The sequence below is a fragment of the Bos taurus genome, chromosome 25 (genome assembly GCF_002263795.3).
Source record: "Bos taurus isolate L1 Dominette 01449 registration number 42190680 breed Hereford chromosome 25, ARS-UCD2.0, whole genome shotgun sequence".
Classification (NCBI taxonomy): Eukaryota; Metazoa; Chordata; class Mammalia; order Artiodactyla; family Bovidae; genus Bos; species Bos taurus.
In genome coordinates, this window is record NC_037352.1 from 40,408,372 (window position 1) to 40,428,399 (window position 20,028).

General features: G+C 52.0%; 1 protein-coding gene across 4 annotated transcripts in view; it reads left to right on the plus strand.

The window, feature by feature from the left end:
• The first annotated feature begins 7,622 nt into the window (after positions 1–7,622).
• Positions 7,623–20,028, plus strand: part of CARD11 (caspase recruitment domain family member 11) — a 107,011-nt gene continuing 94,605 nt past the window's right edge. For 2 of the 4 annotated variants that reach the window (XM_005225109.5, XM_005225104.5), the window contains exon 1: positions 7,624–8,372. The gene's annotated coding sequence lies outside the window, so the exon portion shown is untranslated. Of the gene's footprint in view, positions 8,373–20,028 lie in introns of all 4 variants that reach the window. The other 2 variants (XM_005225108.5, NM_001109796.2) reach the window with 2 other exon arrangements.

The following is a 20,028-nucleotide window of genomic DNA, read 5'->3' on the forward strand; positions in this document are numbered from 1 at the left end:
GAGAGACGGGAGCTAAACGGCCTAGTTCCTCCCCACTTCTCCTGCCCCTGTTTCTTGTAGAAAGGATTTACTTTTATTACAAAAGAATTGCATGGCATGGAAATACACAGTTTCTGCTATAGAAGGATATCCAGAGAAGACCATTTTGACCCTCCTCACTCCTTCCTGATTCAGCCCCTTAGAAATGACTATTTTTGACCAAATAAGACTTGCAGATCCATCTGATGTCATACTGTCTCCAATCCAGTAATTTCACAGTGCTTTCCAGTTCTTTGGAAAGCAAAAATCTAACTGAAAATTCAGATACATCCTGACACTTTTTTTTTAGGTCTCCTGAATAGTTACTGGGGCTTCCCTGGTGGCTCAGCAGTAAAGAACCTGTCCGCAATGCAGGACACCTGAGTTCGATCCCTGGGTCAGGAATATCCCCTGGAGAAGGGAGTGGCTACCCACTCAAGCATTCTTGCTTGGAGAATCCCACAGACAGAGGAACCCGGTGGGCCACAGCCCATGGGGTCAAAAAAGAGTCGTACACGACTGAGCGACTAACACACACACTTAGCTGTTACGCTTCCTTTTCATTGTTCTCATGGATTTATTTCGCTCTTTCCTGGATCCCACGTCTTCCTCTTTCTTAGATTTCTTTTTCATTTCGTGGTATTAATAGTACCTTCTCAAGTAACTGCTTTTTCTCCCCCTGCCCCTGCCACACGCATAGCCACGCCCATCATCAACCACCCCCAGCACAGCGGTACGTGAACCCTCATCAGCACATCATAATCACCCAGGGCCCACGGTACACATCCCTGCTCCCCCTGGCAGGGTACACTCTGTGGGTGAATGTGTTGATTTTTACGTTTTCTTTCCTCCCCATGTATATACCTGTATATTTACAAGTGAAACTGATATTTGGGATGTTATACAAAACAGTCTGGGGCTGGAGAAAAGGATGGTGGAGCAGAAATAAGATCGGTCATGAGCTGATAATTAAAACCGTCTTAGGGTTACATGAAACTTCATTATATCATGTTCTCTGTTTATTTTTGAGACTTTCTATAGAAAAGAATTTTTTAATACTAAAAAAATGAGAAAGTAATTGTGTTTCTGGAGAAGTGCTTGGGAGGTAGTTTCCCAAAGCCCCCGCATGTCTAAGAATGTGTTTATTTTACTCTCATATTTGATCGATGATTTGGTTGAATACAAGACTCTACATTTAAAGGAAGTTTCGCTGAGAACACTGAAGCAGCCCTTCATTATCTCCTCGCTGGAAGGTTGCTGATGAGAACCCTGAGCCCCATCTGATCCTCAGCATCAGCGTGCTTTTCCCCCCGTCTCTCATGGACTTCAGAATCTTCTCATTATCCATCTTTCCCTTTTCCTTCCTGAAATTTCGTGAGGATGTATCTAGAGGCGGATGTTTTCACTCATCACATTGGTTCTCGCCAGACCCTCTCATTGTGGAGAAGGAGGTCACTCTTCAGCTCCGGCAAACATCATCATCATTTCATGGCTAACCCCTCCCTCCAGCTTCTCTTTTCCTGCCTGCAACGCTCTCTACGTGGACAAGGATCTTCTCGAGTTAATCATTTGCGTCTCAGCTCTCTGATTCCCTTTTCCTGTCATGGTGGGCTTCCTTTGTTTCGGCTTCCAGCCCAAGAGACACACTATACAGACATCTTCCAGCTCTTCTATTACATTTCATTTATTGATCCTATCTTTTGGCAGTTGTATTTTTAATTTCCATGACCTGTCCTTTCTTCAGGCAGCCCATTTCGTAGCAATCTGATCCTATTTTTGGGTGTGATTTCTGCTCGCCTCTCTCTGAGGACACTTATTAGAGAGTTTCTTGGGTCACTGTGCTCTGATTCCTCCCTGGCTCTCCCCACTTCTCCACCCACGGTAGACACTTGTCCTATCTGCTCAGCGAGGTCCCTCACTCTCAAGCTGCTGATTTCTGCCCCTGTCTTCGAAGGCCCAGGGTGACTGCTGCTTCCCAACCTCCCCATCGAGAGCCTGGCTGGGCTCTCAGGGCAGATGTGGTGCCCAGCAGACTGCCCTCCCTCCAGGGAAGCACCTCTGAAAGTCTGGCCCACCGACCTGTGTCCTCCCATGCACCAGTCCCTGACAAGCAATATAAGAACAGAAATCAAGACTGAGCACTTAAAAACCTTTACAGCTTTTTAACATTTCTACAATGACCAACTATGATCAGCGGGCCTGTATCTTGAGCGTCTTATTTTTTTAAATCCCATTTTCTAAATTTATTGTTGTTATATTACGCAGAAGTATCAGTTTGTAACAGACCAGAAACTTTGTTTAAGGTTGGGGGTGAGATGTCTTTTACTGCAGATAGTTCAGAAGGCACTACCCTGGGGGGCTTCCCGGGGGGTGCTGAAGAGCCCTCCTGCCAACGCAGAAGACATAAGAGACACAGGTTCTATCCCTAGGTTGGGAAGACCCACTGGAGGAAGGCATGGCAACCCACTCCAGTATTCTTGCCTGGGAAATCCCATGGACAGAGGAGCCTGGTGGGCTACAGTCCATAGGATCACAAAGAGTCAAACATGCCTGAAGCAACTTAGCACACACCCATGCAGGGGGCCCAAGCAGGGAGAAGTCCAAGCAGGCTGCCCCTCTGCTAAGTGTCCCGTGGGGAGGGGTCTCTTTGGGCCGCTGCCCCTATTCCAAGAGCCCTTGACCCTCTGAGCAAGTTTCCTTAGACATATTCCTCTGGCTTCACCTGGGGGAGAAGCTGAAGGCGCACAGGAGGAGGTCAGAGGCGGGAGTGACCAGGGAACTCTACATTCAGCAGTTCCATCCAATGTCACGTAGCGTCTGCACCTCCATCGACCCCTCTCCCCTCAAGCCTGCCAGATCTGAAGGGCTCCCGTGAGAGGACCACCCCCATCTTTGCTGCCTCCTTCTCCCCTGCACACTCCGAGCTGGGGCTTCTGTTCACCTGCCTCCTATTCCCCTGTCCTGGCACCTCTGTAAGCCCATCACCTGTGCTTCTTTGCTGTCATTCCTGCTTTCCAAAAGAGGAGGTGAGTGTTTGCATTTAGTTCATAGTCTTGAACCGGAGTCCTTCGAAGACGTTTGAATTACCTTCGTCTTGGGGTCACAGAGGAATCAGGTTTTTAAATGGCATGCCTGGGCAGAAGGGAACTTTCTGGCTGATGATAATGGTCTACCTTATATCTACGCTGTCCCATGAAAAAGGAAGGCAATATTTTAAATTTCTAGTAGCAACATTAAAAAAGAAATGTGAAATTCATTTTGATAATGTATTTTATTAAACCCAACTTGTCCAGCATATTATCATTTCAACAGGCAATCAGTATCAACATTAGGAGTGAGATGGTCGGCATTCTTTTGCACACACCATGTCTTCAAAGCCTGCTGCAGTTTTTACACGTACAGTGCCTAGTTTTCCTAAAAATACTTCGCATGTATTTAGCTTCTGTAAAATTTGCAGTTGGAAAAGTAGATGAATATTCTCAAGTTGCTCCCAACATACTTACAAGTTTTCCAGTGACAGAATCAAGTATCTGTTTTTTCAGTTCAGTTCAGTTCAGTTGCTCAGTTGTGTCTGACTCTGCGACCCCATGAATCGCAGCATGCCAGGCCTCCCTGTCCATCACCAACTCCCGGAGTTTACCCAAACTCCTGTCCATCAAGTCAGTGATGCCATCCAGCCATCTCATCCTCTGTCGTCCCCTTCTCCTCCTGCCCCTAATCCCTCCCAGCATCAGGGTATTTTCCAATGAGTCAATTCTTCGCATGAGGTGGCCAAAGTATTGGAGTTTCAGCTTCAACATCAGTCCTTCCAATAAACACCCAGGCTGATCTCCTTTAGGATGGACTGGTTGCATCTCCTTGCAGTTCAAGGGACTCTCAAGAGTCTTCTCCAACACCACATGTTCAAAAGCATCAATTCTTTGGCGCTCAGCTTTCTTCACAGTCCAACTCTCACATCCATACATGACCACTGGAAAAACCATAGCCTTGACTAGACGGACCTTTGTTGGCAAAGTAATATCTCTGCTTTTTAATATGCTATCTAGGCTGGTCATAACTTTCCTTCCAAGGAGCAAGCGTCTTTTAATTTCATGGCTGCAGTCACCATCTGCAGTGATTTTGGAGCCCAGAAAAATAGAGTCTGACACTGTTTCCACTGTTTTCCCATCTATGTCCCATGAAGTGATGGGACCGGATGCCATGATCTTAGTTTCCTGAATGTTGAGCTTTTAAACCAACTTTTTCACTCTCCACTTTCACTTTCATCAAGAGGCTTTTTAGTTGCTCTTCACTTTCTGCCATAAGGGTGGTGTCATCTGCATATCTGAGGTTATTGATATTTCTCCTGGCAATCTTGATTCCAGCTTGTGCTTCTTCCAGCCCAGCGTTTCTCATGATGTACTCTGCGTATAAGTTAAATAAGCAGGGTGACAATATACAGCCTTGACGTACTCCTTTTCCTATTTGGAACCAGTCTGTTGTTCCATGTCCAGTTCTAACTGTTGCTTCCTGACCTGCATACAGGTTTCTCAAGAGGCAGGTCAGGTGGTCTGGTATTCCCATCTCTTTCAGAATTTTCTACAGCTTATTGTGATCCACATAGTCAAAGGCTTTGGCATAGTCAATAAAGCAGAAATAGGTGTTTTTCTGGAACTCTCTTGCTTTTTCCATGATCCAGCGGATGTTGGCAATTTGATCTCTGGTTCCTCTGCCTTTTCGAAAACCAGCTTGAACGTCTGGAAGTTCACGGTTCACATATTGCTGAAGCCTGGCTTGGAGAATTTTGAGCATTACTTTACTAGCGTGTGAGATGAGTGCAATTGTGTGGTAGTTTGAGCATTCTTTGGCATTGCCTTTCTTTGGGATTGGAAAGAAAACTGACCTTTTCCAGTCCTGTGGCCACTGCTGAGTTTTCCAAATTTGCTGGCATATTGAGTGCAGCACTTTCACAGCAACATCCTTCAGGATTTGAAATAGCTCCACTGGCATTCCATCACCTCCACTAGCTTTATTCGTAGTGATGCTTTCTAAGGCCCACTTGACTTCACATTCCAGGATGTCTGGCTCTAGGTGAGTGATCACACTATCATGATTATCTGGGTAGTGAAGCTCTTTTTTGTACAGTTCTTCTGTGTATTCTTGCCACTTCTTCTTAATATCTTCTGCTTTTGTTAGGTCCATACCATTTCTGTCCTTTATTGAGCCCATCTTTGGCATGAAATGTTCCCTTGGTATCTCTAATTTTCTTGAAGAGATCTCTAGTCTTTCCCAATCTGTTGTTTTCCTCTATTTCTTTGCATTGATCGCTGAGGAAGGCTTTCTTATCTCTCTTTACTATTCTTTGGAACTCTGCACACAGATGTTTATATCTTTCCTTTTCTCCTTTGCTTTTCGCTTCTCTTCTTTTCACAGCTATTTTTAAGGCCTCCTCAGACAGCCATTTTGCTTTCTTACATTTCTTTTCCATGGGGATGGTCTTGATCCCTGTTTCCTGTACAATGTCACAAACCTCCATCCATAGTTCATCAGACATCCTGTCTATCAGATCTAGTCCCTTAAATCTATTTCTCACTTCCACTGTATAATCATAAGGAATTTGATTTAGGTCACACCTGAATGGTCTAGTGGTTTTCCCTACTTTCTTCAATTTCAGTCTGAATTTGGCAATAAGGAGTTCATGATCTGAGCCACAGTCAGCTCCTGGTCTTGTTTTTGCTGACTATATAGAGCTTCTCCATCTTTGTCCGCAAAAAATATAATCCATCTGATTTCAGTGTTGACCGTCTGGTGATGTCCACATGTAGAGTCTTGTCTTAGATTTTAATTGAAAGTCAATGGAACTTAAAATTTGGTTCCTTATTCACAGCAGCCACATGTCAATCCCACGTCAAGCCACATGTCAACGGCCCAGTGTGGGTGGTGGCCGCTGTGCTGGGTCACACAGTTCTGTGTCTTTACAGGGTTACACGGTGTAGCTGCTGCTTAGTCGCTTCAGTCATGTGACCCCAGGGACTGCAGCCCGCCAGGCTCCTCTATGGGATTCTCTAGGCAAGAATACTGGAGTGGGTTGCCATGCCCTCCTCCAGGGGATCTTCCCCACCCAGGGATTGAACCCGGGTCTCCTGCATCGCAGGCAGATTTTTTTTTTTACAGCCGAGCCACCAGGGACGCCCTACATGGTATATACATTTATCAAAACTCATTGCATCACATTGTTAAAACCTGTATGTAAATTTTACCTAAAAAACTATCTGGTTAATGATATGCCTGATGAAATATTTAAAAGTGAAATATGTTGATGTCATCAACTTTTGAAATGCATTTAAAAAAAGGATTGATGCCTAGGGGAATAGATGGGTATACATGTAATAAAGAAAATATAGCAAAACGTTCATTATAGAGTTCGGTGGTGGGATACATGGGGTTCAGTCTACAATCCTGCTAACTTATGAATGTTTAAAAAGTCTAATGAAGTGTTGGGAGACAAAAAGAGACAACATGTCTTCGACAAGCCACACCTGCATGTAATCCCATCACTCAATCCGAAACACGTGATATTGACAAAAAGCAGCCCGATTCAGAAGAGAAGCTATGAATGGCTCCATTTATATGAAGTTTTTGGACTTCAGAGGCAAAGGATTTGCTTGAGGTCAGAATGTAGTTTATTCTTGGCAGAAGGGGGCTGAGAACTGGGAGGTGCGTAAGGAGGGGTTCCGGGGTGCAGACAAAGTTCTATCTTTTGTTAACTTGAGTGTGTTCATGAAAATTCATCATGCTTTTTGCAGAATTTTTGCAGTTTTTGTTGATTTAAGGCCCACCTGCCCTTGATATCCTGCATGAGGAAAACCAGTGTTCCTCTTTAAAACCACACAGCCTGATTCAAAGGTTCACCGAGAGCAAGAGAGATTCTACCCTGGTCCCGGGCGGGCGGGTCACTGGGGACCGAGGACCAGGCTGCTGGCAGTACTGTTCTGTATTTTAGGAACTTTCTCTCTGCGGCTCCTGATGACTTGGTTTAACATGCTCTGCAGAAAGCAAACTTATGTCTGCCTTCCTGCCGGGTCCATGTGCATCCATCAGCCGCGTTCCTCAAACCGCGGGGACTCCGCTTTCTCCTGCGCCTGGACCACCGCAGCATTATGTCTTTCTGCTTAGTTGCTTCATTTCTTGAGTGCCCTTCCCTCCGGGAACTCAAGGAACTTTACTCAGAGAACTTACAACACTTAGAACAGAACAGAAAGTTCTCCAGCTGTATCCCCTGAGAATCAAGTGGTTGGGAGGAGGGAGAGAAGGGAGGGGTAGACTGAGGCAGCGGAGGGGGAGCTGGGGAAACTGCAGCATCCGCAGCGGGCAGACTAGAACCCAGAGTTCTCCGGACCGGACCGTGCTGGGTTTGCCCAGATTCTTAAGTTCACGATTCAGAAACACCCTTGGGTGGGAGAGCAACATACCCAGGGGGCCTGTGTCACAGCTCTGGGGGTAAATGATTAAACCGGTGGCATCCAGAAGTCACAATTTCCCCTCCAGGTGTTGGGTCTGAGAGCACGAGTGGGGGATGGGTTGGCGGAGGGCGGACTCTGTCACCAGCCAGTGTCCAGGCGGGGTGGGTGTGTGCTGTACGGCCGGTCCGGGAAGCTTCCAGAACTCTGGCTGAGGGAGGAAGGGCCCCGGGGGTGCCCTGCTGCCCACTCTTGCGTGGAACCAGCCCTCCCTCCCCCACCCCAAATCGCAGCGATGCCTCTGGGACGTCTTCGGAAGGGGCCTGTCGCCTGGACCGCTCGCCTTGAGCCCCGACACCCTCCACGGGGCGTCCCTTCCCACGGCCGCTCCTGGGCTCCGGGCGGGGTCGGCAGCCTTGGGGTCGCAGCTGGGTGGGGGCTGAGGCCCAGGCGGGGGTCCAGCCTCTCAGACCGGAGTGGAGCGGGCAGGGCCGCCCCAGGCCTGCGGTGGGGCGGGTGCGGGGGTCTCCTGGCAGCCCCGGGGGCCCAGAGCCCACCCAGCGCACCCCTTCGCGCCCTCCTACCCCGGCGGCACCCAGGCCCCGCCCCTCCCCCTCTTCCTTATCTCTTTTCTAACCTTTTGCATTTTTTTAGTCTCATTTCCTGTCGGGTTTTGCATTTCCCTCCCCCTTCCAGCCTATGACACACTTTCTCTCCTTTTTTCTCTCTTTTGCCTCCCTTGGCCTCCGAACTCCTGCCCGGGTGGCGCGCAGCAGCCCCTCCGCCCTGCAGCCCCTGGGCCGGCTGCGCCCCTCGGACGGTCCGGGCGGCGGGGCCCGAGGGCCGGGGCCCCGGGAGGAAGCCGGAGGCCTGCGCGGAGGAGGCGCCGCGGCTGGCGGAGCATGAGCGGCCCAGGTAGGCGCGGCGGACGCGGGGGTGGGGACCCGGGTTGGGGACCGGGGGGGTGGGGGGGGGCGGGAGACACCCTGGGGCGGCGGCCGGTCCAGGTCGGGGGCGCGGTCGGGGTGGGTTGGGGGCGCCGAGGGGGTCCGGAGTGGCTTGTTTCTCACCCCTCTGGCTCCATCTCCACCTCCCTCCGCCCGCCGAAAACTTCTTTCTTCCACTTTATCTCACCTCTGGGTTTCTCTCGGACAGTACGTCTCTGACTGGCCCCGCCTGGCGACGTCCCCCACCCCCGGGTCCCCCGCCCCTCCGAGAACAAAGGGATGAAAAGAGGGGGTGGGGGGCGGTGGTCGGGGGCAGGGGGGCTGGCCGGGAGCCCCTGGGGGCCCCAGAGGGAGGAAAAGAACCTTTTCTAAGACCTTAAAGGACAGGAAGTCTCCAGACCACAGCCAGGCCTGACTCGCAGGCTCCTGAGAAGGTGGGGCCCCGGGGAGGGGAGCGCGGGGAGCGAAGTGGCGCCCGGGCGCCCCCGCAGAGCCAGGATGGGTCCCTAGAGGCCTCACGCCTGGAGTACCCGCCTCCTGGACACCGACCTCCCCAGGGCGCTGAACGGGCTGGAAAGCCGCCCCGCTTCACCCCTCAGATCCCCGCCCGCCAGGGTGTCCTGAACCCTCCCGGGGCGGGGAGAAGGGTTCTCTGGGGGAGACAGTTTTGGCGCAGGGAGCGGGGCCTGCTTGCGTGTGTCTGGGCTCCCAGCTTCCTGGCACCTGCTGGGCAGAGTGCGAACAGAGGGCGGTCGGCTCAGACCTGGTCTTGGGCCAAACCCATCTCTGCCCAGCCTCTGATCTGTAGTAGGAAAAGACCCCTCCTGACGTTTGCCGCCTCTGCTGAAGGTGTAAGGCTGCTGCCGCTGCCCAGGAAGGAAAGACACACTGGTCCAGCCCCAGACGGTTAGGGGGTGCCTCCCCTGTGGTTAATGAGCACCAGAAATCTCAAGCCCTGGGTTAATGCCGGGGCAGGAGTTTAGCTAATATGCTGCCCTCTGTCTTTGCCCTGAGTCTGCACTTCCCTCAACCCCCAAGGCCAGGTAAAGAAGCGCGGGTCGCATTTTGGGCTGTGGGCCCTGGCTGACCAGCGGGCAAAGGGAGCCTGGGACTCAGCCTCCCCCATCCCGGGCAAAATGGTTTGGATGTCTGTGCATTTTAATTAGCACCCAGATCAAAAAGGAAGTCTGGTGGCCCCACCAGCCCCGAGTCTGTTCCTTTGTGTGATTTTTTTTTTAATTGTGGTAAAATACACATGACAAAAACTTTGCAGTCGTAACCACTTTTAAGTATACAGTTCAAGGGTAATAAGTGCCTTCATGATGCTGTACAACCGTCACCACCATCATGTCCAGAACTTTCCATCTTCCCAAGCTGAGCCTCTGGTCCCTGTAAACACTGATCCCCCACCTCCCTCCTCCAGCCCCAGGTACCACCCTTCTACTTCCTGCCTCTCTGAATCTGACTCCTGGGGGGCGGGGGCTCCATCTGGGTGGGATCCCACCTTTGCCCTTTAGTTCACTGGGCATCATGTCCTCAAGGTTCCTCCAGGTGGTAGCAGGTGTCAGAGTTTCTTTCCTTCTTAAGGCTGAATAATACTCCGTGGTAGGCATGGACTCTGTGTTGTTTATCCATAAATCCTTTATGTGATCTTTTAAAACGACTTGTAAACCTGACTCTTGTTCTCAAGGTGACAGCCCTGGATTGAGTCAGTTAGTGGGCACCTTTCGGGACACAGCAGAAGCAAGGTGGAACCCAGATGTCCCCCTCTAAGTAGTCCAGGCCGTATGGTTGTGCTGCCGTGCCCAGGGGCTGGTGGAGACTCAGACTAGAGGGGGAGGATAGAGAGGAGGGTAGATGGCAGAGGGCGAGCGTGGGACCCACCGGGGATCAGTAGAAGGTTCGGGCCGAGACAGCGCTGGTGGGTCCCGACTCCCTTCTCCACCTTCCGACATGCGTTTCTCCATCCTCCCGATGGAAGCCTTGCTTTGCGGGACTGGAGGCTGTTTCTGGTTCGGTGATTATGGTGCTTCATGCATGAAAAGCCACATCGAATCCAGTGTTCAGATGATTGTGATGCAAAGGGACCCAAGGCTGATAAACGGAGCTCCTCCTGCCAGTTTAAAGCTGCTGTCCAGCCCCTCTTGCTTTGCCCTACCCTTGGCCTTGAAGACAGTGCCCCCTGGCAGTCAGGACGATGGTGAGGTCCCACGTGGAACAGGTGCCCAGATGACCACCCCAATACCAAGTGTGACCAGATCTGTGAAACGTGTTAAAAAGAAGTCAGGTCAGTGACTATGCTGGCAGTCCAGTGGTTAAGACCCAGCGCTTCCACCGTAGGGGTTTGTTCGGGTTAGATACCTGGTGAAGGGACTGAGATCCCACATGCCCTGCGGCCAAAGATTAAAATGTTCAAAAATTTCCGGAAGAATCAGATTGAGTAGAGAGGCAACAGGAGGTCCACGGTCCACTCTCTGTGTCGGGGGCCTAGTGGCAGGTGGGAAGGAGCCTCGGGCTGTGGCCCAGACGTGGCTTCCAGTCATGACTGCCCACCTGTGCCGGCCCGCCATCACTTCAGCAATCTGGGAGTCATTTCTTCCCGATGAAATCAGGGTATTAATGGGATTATTTTCAGGCCTGTCAGCTACATTAACCATAAAACGAGAAAGCACGAGATGTACATACAGCGACCTTTGCCGTTGTTATTCCTGAGATTCAAGGGGGAAGAGAGGATGGGTGCCGAGGTCGGGGCCTGAGGGTGGAGTGTGGCTTCCCCCGCCTGTGCTGGGTGGACCCCCTTCCTTGGTCTCCTTGTCCGCAGTCCCCATCTTGCAGGACAGCCATGAGCATGAAGGAAATCTACCCTGTGGACACACTGCGCTATCCAGTAAGTCTAGAACATTCTGTCCGTGGAATTCTCCAGGCAAGAATACTAGAGTGGGTAGCCTTTCCCTTCTCCAAGGGCACCTTCCTGGCCCAGAGAGCAAACCTGGGTCTCCTGCATTGCAGGCAGATTCTTTACCATCTGAGCCACCAGGAGAAGCCCTAGAACATTTTGAATGGATTTAAATATGGAAACAGAAAGAAAAAGAAAAGACAGCTGTCAAGGAAGCCCCTTAAAATGCTTTTCTGCTCAAGAAAAATTGCATCAGCGGATTCTCAGCCACCGTGCTCGGGAAGAACAGAGCTTGTGGGCATTACATGCAAAGAACACACCGGAGCAGCATCCCCCGAAGTCTCCTTGAGCAACTCCTGCCTGTGGGTCGGTGGTTTTACTGGGGTGACTATTTTCAGCAGGGTAGCCCCTTCGGTTGCGATTTGTTCAGGGCCCTGAGGTTATAATGGTTGCTGTCACGTTGGTGTGATGGTCAAGCGCCGAGGGGTGATGAAGGTTCTCTGTTCCTGCCTTCTCTGGCGCGCGCTCTTTGCCGGTCCAGCCCGGCAGTCCAGCTCCGCAAGCTCATCTCTTCTGTCACGGTCCTCTGGTCCTCCCCAATCCCTGCTGACGGATGAGCCAGAGCGAGGGCTCCGTTCTCCCCGGGGGGTTTCTGTGTCAAGGCCGTAACCTTCCTTCTCACCCCACACCCACCTCTGAAACGTGCGTCCTCGCACTCTGGAGCGCCAGGGGCGAGACGGGGCCCCGAGCTCTGTCCACGCATCTCCCAGCCTGCAGGTGCCCCTGCAGCACCCGTCCGACTGCTGTGTACAGTCAATGCCTCCCCGGTGCTGGTCCGGCCTCCAGCGAGAGGCCAGATCCTTCAGTGGAAAGATCTAGGGACGTGGAGCCGGCAGAAAGGGCGTCCATCCCGGGTCTGCCGCGTACTAGCTGCGTGACCTCGGGGAAGTCACTGAACGTCTCTGAGCCTCAGTTGCCGCATGTGCAGACTGGGTATGGAAGTACCACCCCTAAATTAACATAGACCAGAGTGTTTCCGAATGAGAGTGCTTCTGCTTTTAAAGGCTCACCTGTGACTTGGCTATTTCTGACAGAGTTGCGGGTGGGCGGTACAGCAGAGTGAAGAATTTAACCCAAAACTGAACTCTCGTCGGACGGATCTGTTTCCTTAATCTACAGAGACCTCTCAGAAAAAATCAGGGAGATGCAGGAATCAGCAAACTTCTTCTGTAAAGGCCCAGGTAGTAAATATTTGAGGCTCTGACAGCCAGAAGGTCCCCGTGGAAACGGCCCAGCGCTGTCCTTGTAGCGTGGCCAGTGGGGCAGGGTGGCCAGTGCGGGGGGTGGGGGCACTCCATCGTAGTTTGCTGACTTCAGAATTCGGGAACTGGACCCAAGAGAAAAATGCTTGAAGGGTGTGAACAAACAGAACGTGAATGGACCGATCAATTTACGATGAATAAATGCAAACTAGTACAACAGAGATACGCCTTTCTTCACTGTCGGACTGGCAGAGGTTAAAACACTGGAAAGGGGAAGCAGGCAAGTCTCATACGCTGTGGATTTGACAGTGTTTACTAACATGGTAAGTGAATAAACCCAAGAATTCCGCTTCTAAACATTATCTCACAAATAGACGCGTCCATCTTTTTTTTGCATGCAGATGTTAGTTGTACCATTGTCTGTAATGGGGAAAAGCTTGAAACCACACAGTTGCTCTTCAAAAGCAAAGTCCATCCATACGGTGGAATTCTGTGAGGCCAGGAATGAGATGGGGGCATAAGGGGTTTTCTAGAAGAAAAAAACAAAGCAAAACCGTAGCACGTAGAAGAAACTGCATCTAGACACGTCTTGGTGAGATTTCAGAACTCCAAGGATAAGAAGAAAATCCCCAGAGACCTTATAAAGAGTAAGGAGTCAGATCAGATCAGTCGCTCAGTCGTGTGCGACTCTTTGAGACCCCATGAATCACAGCATGCCAGGCCTCCCTGTCCATCACCAACTCCCAGAGTTCACTGAGACTCACGTCCATCGAGTCAGTGATGCCATCCAGCCATCTCATCCTCTGTCGTCCCCTTCTCCTCCTGCCCCCAATCCCTCCAAGGATAAGAAGAAAATCCCTAGAGACCTTATAAAGAGTCAGGAGTAGGTCACCTATAAAAGAAGAGTAAAATCAGTCTTGTGTCAGCACTGCTGAAGGCAGAGAAGCAGTGACTTCAGGGAGTTGGTTTTGGAAAGTCAAATATTAGACTAAAAACCAAAACAAAAAACATAAGAAAAAAGAAAGAAACTGCTCTGGTGGGACGTCTGGGGAATGGGGGTTGGGGGATGGAGGGGAAAGTTCTAGTTGTCATTTTGTGCCCTTTTCTTTGTTTGTTTTACCTTAGCAACTGTTATCCTTCTGATTAAGGAAAATAGAAGGAAAAGCCGTGTTTGGAAGAGACAGCAAGGGTTGGTGTCCCCCTCTGCTCTGTCCAGCTGATCCTAGCCCTCCTGGTTCCCACCTGGATGGACTGCAGGAAGAAACCACCTCTTGCGGTTCTCAATTCAGTTGTGTCACAGGAAGGGAAATCAGAGGGCCTCCCCGGCCCTGTTGAAAGGCAAAATTGATTGGTTTAAAAAAAAAAAAAAAGAGGATTGGTTTTCTATTAAGGCATAGCACGCACATGGTCCCTGTGGATGGCGTCGCACACACACCCACGTAGCTGGTTGCCCAGATCAAGACTCGGGTCCTTTCCAGGCCTGGGGTGGGGGGCATCCTCATTCTCCTTCCCAGTTGCCAAGCCCCCAGCCCCTCGCCTGTCCTTGACTGTCACACGCACGGCCTCGCACAGAGAGTGCTCTGGTGTGTCAGCATGATCCATCCGTGTGCGTAGCAGCTGGGTTTTCCTCCCTGCGTAGTTTTATGCTGTGAGTGTTCACCACGATTGTGTCCATCCTGCCGTGGACGCGCTTTGTGTCATGTGCAGCTTCGGGCTACGGTGAGAGGTCCTATGAACACTCTTGGAGGAGTCTCGGTGGTGATGACCCACTTTTCTTTTTTAATCTGAGGCCAAACAGAAAGCTTGAGCCAGCATCATTGGATGTTATGTCAGTAGATGAATGTTGATAGGAAGTAAAACCGTGTTGCATTGACATTGGTGCTTTGTTTCTTGCTTCTGAGTAAGGATTCGGTCTTTTACGGAAGTTTTCTAAGAAGAAATGGCCTTTAAAAAAGGGATTCCAGAGGAGTTGGTTGGGGGGCGGGGGGAGCGGGCGGTTGAATAATAACGATACTTCGCCCTTTTCTCTGAGTCTCCCGGCTTCGGTTCTCAGATGCTTTTCAAAACCAGCTTGTGAATCTGCATGGCGCCTGGGGGTGCTGAGGTAGCAGAGGGTAGCAGGTAGCAGAGACGCACGGAGATTCCCGATTCCTCCGGGAGTGTCCTGCAGCCTCCACAGTCCCGTGTTCCGTTCTCTCCAGGGAGGTTTTCTCACAGGTCCTGGAGTCACGTGGGTTCCGGGCCTGCGGAGGTTTGCGATTGTGAAGGAAAGGGGCCTGGCGGGGACAGGGCGGTTTCCTCCAGACGCTCCAAGTAGGGGAGACCCCCCCCCCTGACTGCGCCGAGCGGAGGGCTGCTCCTGAGGAAGGGGCCAGTCTCTTTCCCCTCAATTTTGTGTAGAGACAGTCCACGATCAAGGCGTGGGCAGGGCTGGCGCCTCGCGAGGCCTCTCCTGGGCGTGCAGGTGGCCACCTCCTGGCTGTGTCCTTACCTGGTCCTCCCTGTGTGCGAGCCCCCCCGTGTGTCTCTGGTCCCCTCCCCTCTTCTCGCAGGACGCCAGCCCCGCTGGCTTCAGGCTCACCCTGACAGCCTCATTCTAACTCACTCTTCAAAGGCTGAATCTCCAGCTGCAGGTGGTGGGGCTGGGGTTTCACCATACGAGTGTGCAGGGACGTGACTGAGCCTTGCACACCTTTGCCGAAGGTCTCTGTGAGAGTGTTGTCTGCACTGTCCCCAGTTCTGACCCCTTGTCTGTCCTGGACCCGCTTCAGTCAGGCCTTTGCCCGCAGCCCTGAGTTTAACGACCCCTTACCAAGGTCACGCAAGCCCAGGTCCGCTCGCAGTCCTCATGGGACCTAAGACGCTCGTTCAGGCTGGCCGCTGGCTCAGCTGCTCCGTCACTCCTTGGAATGTGGCATCAGTTCCCTGCCTTGGTTTTCTCCTGCCTTTCTGGCCGCTCTTTCCCAGTCTCTCCGAATGCCTCCGTGTCCCCTGACCTCTGAGGTCAAAGGGCTCGGCCTCTCCCTCGGGGCCCCTCCCTGGTGGTCTCAGGCAGACTCACGGCTTGAGAGCCGTCTCTGTGCTCACACCCCAGGTTTACCCCACCCTCCGAGCATCCCCTGCTGAACGCTGGACTTCGGTAGCCAGTGGTCCTGACTGCCCGGACGTGGAGTCGACCCACAGCTGAACTTCGGAGCCTTCCATCCCTAAGTCCTCTCTTCCATGCAGCTGAGTGCTCAGGCCTGAAAACCTGGGGGTGGTCCTTGGTTTCCCCATTGGGACTAGGAGTGTGTCCACTTGCTCAGCACAGAGGACCCAGGGGATCTGGTTGGGTCCCTGAGATGGTCATTCCCAGGCCTTCTTGCTGCACCTCTCAGGGGTTACTTGTTCCCCCAGCCAGTGGGGCCACACCACCGTGTGCTGGGGAGACCCGTGGGGTCAGAACAGGGAGGCGAGACTTGGGTCCTGGGCCACCAACCCACTGGGCCATCTTGGCCAAGTCCCTTCTCCCCTCCGGGCTCAGTTTCCTCACCTGTGAGAGAGGAGACAGGGCCTGGGATGACCAATGGGTTTCACCTTGAGGGCGAGCTCCGGACAACTAGTACTGGCTTGCTTGAGAAAGTGCCACCCCCCGCCCCCCAGCTCTGCGGAAGAGAGTAGCTCTGTGATCGATTGCCCATGTCTGCTGTGGGTGTGAAACTGACAGCTGGAGCCAGGGGTGCCCCCATTAGTCATTCCTGCCCCTGCTCCCCTAGACCAGGAACCCGCCAGCTTTAAAAACCTGTGATCGCGCCGTGACCTTGAGCAAATCACTTCCCTGTCCCAAGACTTTGTTTCTTCACCAGCAAGATGGAGACAAATAACCCCTGCCTTCCTACCGCACAAAATCGCTCTGAGGAGCAGATGAGATAGTCCGTGAAAAATGGCTTGGAAAATAACAGACCGCTATATAAATGCAAGGTTTCATTGTTATTAATTGACCTCTCCCAGCCACGACTTCGTGTTCGTCACGCCTCCCTTGGAGCCATCTTCCCGGGCTGGGCGAAAAGCCTTTGCTTTCGTTTTTGCTCCCCCTTGGGCAAGAGAGCACCATTTGGATTTTCCTGGTGATGCTGAGAAAGGGGATTAATATGAACGCTGGGTGTGGGGGTGTGCTCTTTCTGTGCTTAGGAGACCGCGGCATCTTTCACAGCCTCCCGGAGGGTGAAACCGAGAGGCCTCTGGAACCTTTCAGCGGCTTGGTGCCTGCATCTTACCACCCCACCACTCTGTGAGGCTTCTGCAGGACGGGTGTGGAAAAACCCTCCCTGAGTAAATTTTTGTCTCCCTCGAGGGTTCATCCTTATAATCCAAATCTCTGGAGTTAAATTAATTCTCCGGTTGGGCAGTCAGGAGCAGGGGGTCTCCCCAGAGTGCCACCGAGGATGGCTCTGCTTAATTTCTGGAGGAGGCACGTGCCCCGAAACCCGTGGGGATCCAGTGGAGATATCCAGATATATCTCTTTCTGTTCCCTGATGAAAACCACATCCTTCCCCACAATCCACAAGCCTCCCCTCTTTCACCTTGAATGTTGTTAATGCCCCATGTTTTCTGCCAGAATCCCAAACAGAGTCTCTGTTTGCAGCTTCCCAGAGACCCAGGGGAGCCATCTGTTCTTACATTATTTGGTTTAAGCAAAGCTTTAGGGCATATCTTCTTGCCAGTGGTGTATCCCGAGTCGGATTCATTGCTCAGGCTCTTATTTATTGGCGAGTGTGTTTTATTGTAATGCGGTTCATTTCCTTCTGTCTTTTACTTTGGGCTTCTTCCTGCAACTTTTGTCGTGAACAATGTTTGGCGCGGTATGAAATGAGACGCATTCAGAACTTTCTGAGCCATAAAGTTTTGATTTTTTTTTTTTTTCTGGTTTGATTCTTTCTTTTTTTTTTTAGTGGCAGAAAAATAAAGGACTCGTGTTTCCGGTAGGCCTGGAAACGGTGAATCAGATTTTTGTTTTGTTTAAAACTTGAGAACCTCAGGCAGGGGTTGAGAGTCGCTGGACGGAGCTCAATGCTGTGTTTCGGGTTTGGGCTGATGTCCCTTCCCCACGGGCCATTTCTCGGGAGAGGGGGTGGCCACCCACGGAGGCTGACTTGAGACGGGCCAGGAGGGCTGCCTGAGTCACAGCTGCCCCGGCCGAGTGGGCACTCACAGTTCCTCCCTTGCCTGTTGTGCTCCCTGAGGCGTTTGTGATTCAGTGCCTGGTGTTGTTCACAGACTCACCGGTGCAGTTGAGTGTGAACTCTGCCTCTCCCAGCAGGCGACCTTGGACAAGTCACTGAAGCCATCGGTGAAATGAAAGTAAGACAGCACCCTTCCCACAGGAAGGCAGATGATGCTGCTGCTGCTGCTGCTGCTGCTGAGTCGCTCCAGTCGTGTCCGACTCTGTGCACCCCCATACACGGCAGCCCATCAGGCTCCCCCATCCCTGGGATTCTTCAGGGAAGAACACTGGAGTGGGTTGCCATTTCCTTCTCCAATGAATGAAAGTGAAAAGTGAAAGTGAAGTCGCTCAGTCGTACCCGACTGTTAGTGACCCCGTGGACTGCACCCTACCAGGCTCCTCCGTCCATGGGATTTTCCAGGCAAGAGTACTGGAGTGGGGTGCCATCGCCTTCTCCAAAGGTAGACGATTGGCATCTACCAAATGCCGTGCGGCGGGCACAGTGTCCAGGCAGGCTCGGTCGGGACAGGTGTGCGTTCATGATACACGTGCGCCCTGCTCGTAGGCCGGGCGCCCTGGAGCAGGCTCTGAAGGGCCCCCGCCAAACCGAAAATCTAGCATGAGCCATTTACTTTCATTCCTTGCCTGACCCCTGTGCATTAATACTCACTACTGCCGTTATCCAGTATGCACCTTAAGAGGTAGCCAGCACCCACCACTCTCAGGCACTCCACAAGGTGCCAGGGATAAAAAGAGGTAAAGGCGGGGCTCCCCACCCCTCAAGCCTGTGGTCTGGTGAGGAGGCAGTCAGCTGGGAGATAAAAGAGGCCCTCTTTGAGGACAGGTGGGAGAGAGCAGGACACCCGGCTCTGCCCGAGGGAGACAGAGTGACCTCCAGGGCCGACCGAAGCCGAAATGAGACTTGGGAAACCGCAAGGCTTTTTGCAGGCAGAGAAGCGCGGAGGGCCCTCTGAGCAGAGAAATGGAGGTGGGATTAGTGTCGGTGTTGGCAAAAAGACGGGAAGGTGTGGGGACGGGGAGGAGGGGCCCCCGAGCTCCCCGGAAGCTGTGCCAAGGAGGCAGATGCTGGCCTGTGGGCGCGGGCCAGCTGCTGGGGCGATGGAGCCGTGGCCGGCAGCCAGGATGGATGCGCAAGTTCGAAAGATCACAAACAGCGGTGCTGAGAACAGATGGGAGACTCGGGGCAAGAGGCAGGGAGGGCCCCTCTGCCGGGACGCGGGCCAGGATTAGCTGTGTCTTTATTGTAAATAAACTTTGCATGGAAGCGTAACAACATTCATACAAAGAGGCATGCACAGATCCTAAGTGTAGCGCGACGGATTTTTGCAACATGAACGCACCGTCTCCAGCACCCAGACCAAAAACAGAGTGTGGCCAGTTGAAAATCAGTATTTTAATGAAGAATAGTAATGGCTTTTCACAGAACAGAAGTTTTAAGTAGGAGTATATCCCCAATACTACATGGGACATTCATGTTCTTCAAAATTTGTCTATTTATTCAAGACACAAGTCGAGCTGGGCGCCCTGTTTTATCTGACAGCCGCAGCTGCATCCACGCTGTTGCAAGTGGCAGCTAGTGCTGCCGTGTCTGTGTTGCCAGTAAGAGTCTGTTTGAAGACTGTTTCACGTTTTATCAAGACCGCCACTGATGGATACCTGGGTGGCTTCCAGCTTGGGGCCGTCAGGAGTAAGGCTGCTCTGAGCATTCTTATACTTACCTTCTGGAGACATGTGCCTTTATTTCCACCCAAGAGTGGACCTCCTGGATCTTCGACTCTGTTCATGTTGAGCTCTAGTAAATACCGCCAAATCGTTTCCCCCGAACGTTGTTGCAGACTGCACCCCACCTCGGTAACGAATGGGGGTTCCAGCGGGTGCACATCCCTTCTCACAGCGTCTCGCAGACACAGTGTGGTCTGCCTCTTCATTTTAGCGGTTCCGACCAGAGTGCAGTCAAAACACGTTGGTGCGGTTTTAATTTGCGTTTCATTGGTGACTGAGTCGAATGCTGTTTCACATGCTGGTCAGCCATTTGGCTGTCCTCCTCCGTGGACCGTCTGTCCTAGTGTTTGGCCTGTTTTCCTATCGGCGTGTCTTTCTCTTGTTGAGCTGGAGTGGTTCTTTATATATGACAGGTAGGAGCCCTCTGTCAGATGTGTGTCTTGCAGAGAGCTTCCTTCCGTTTACAGCTTGGCCCTTCCACTCTTACCATGAGTCTGCTGACGAGTGGAGGCTTTAAAT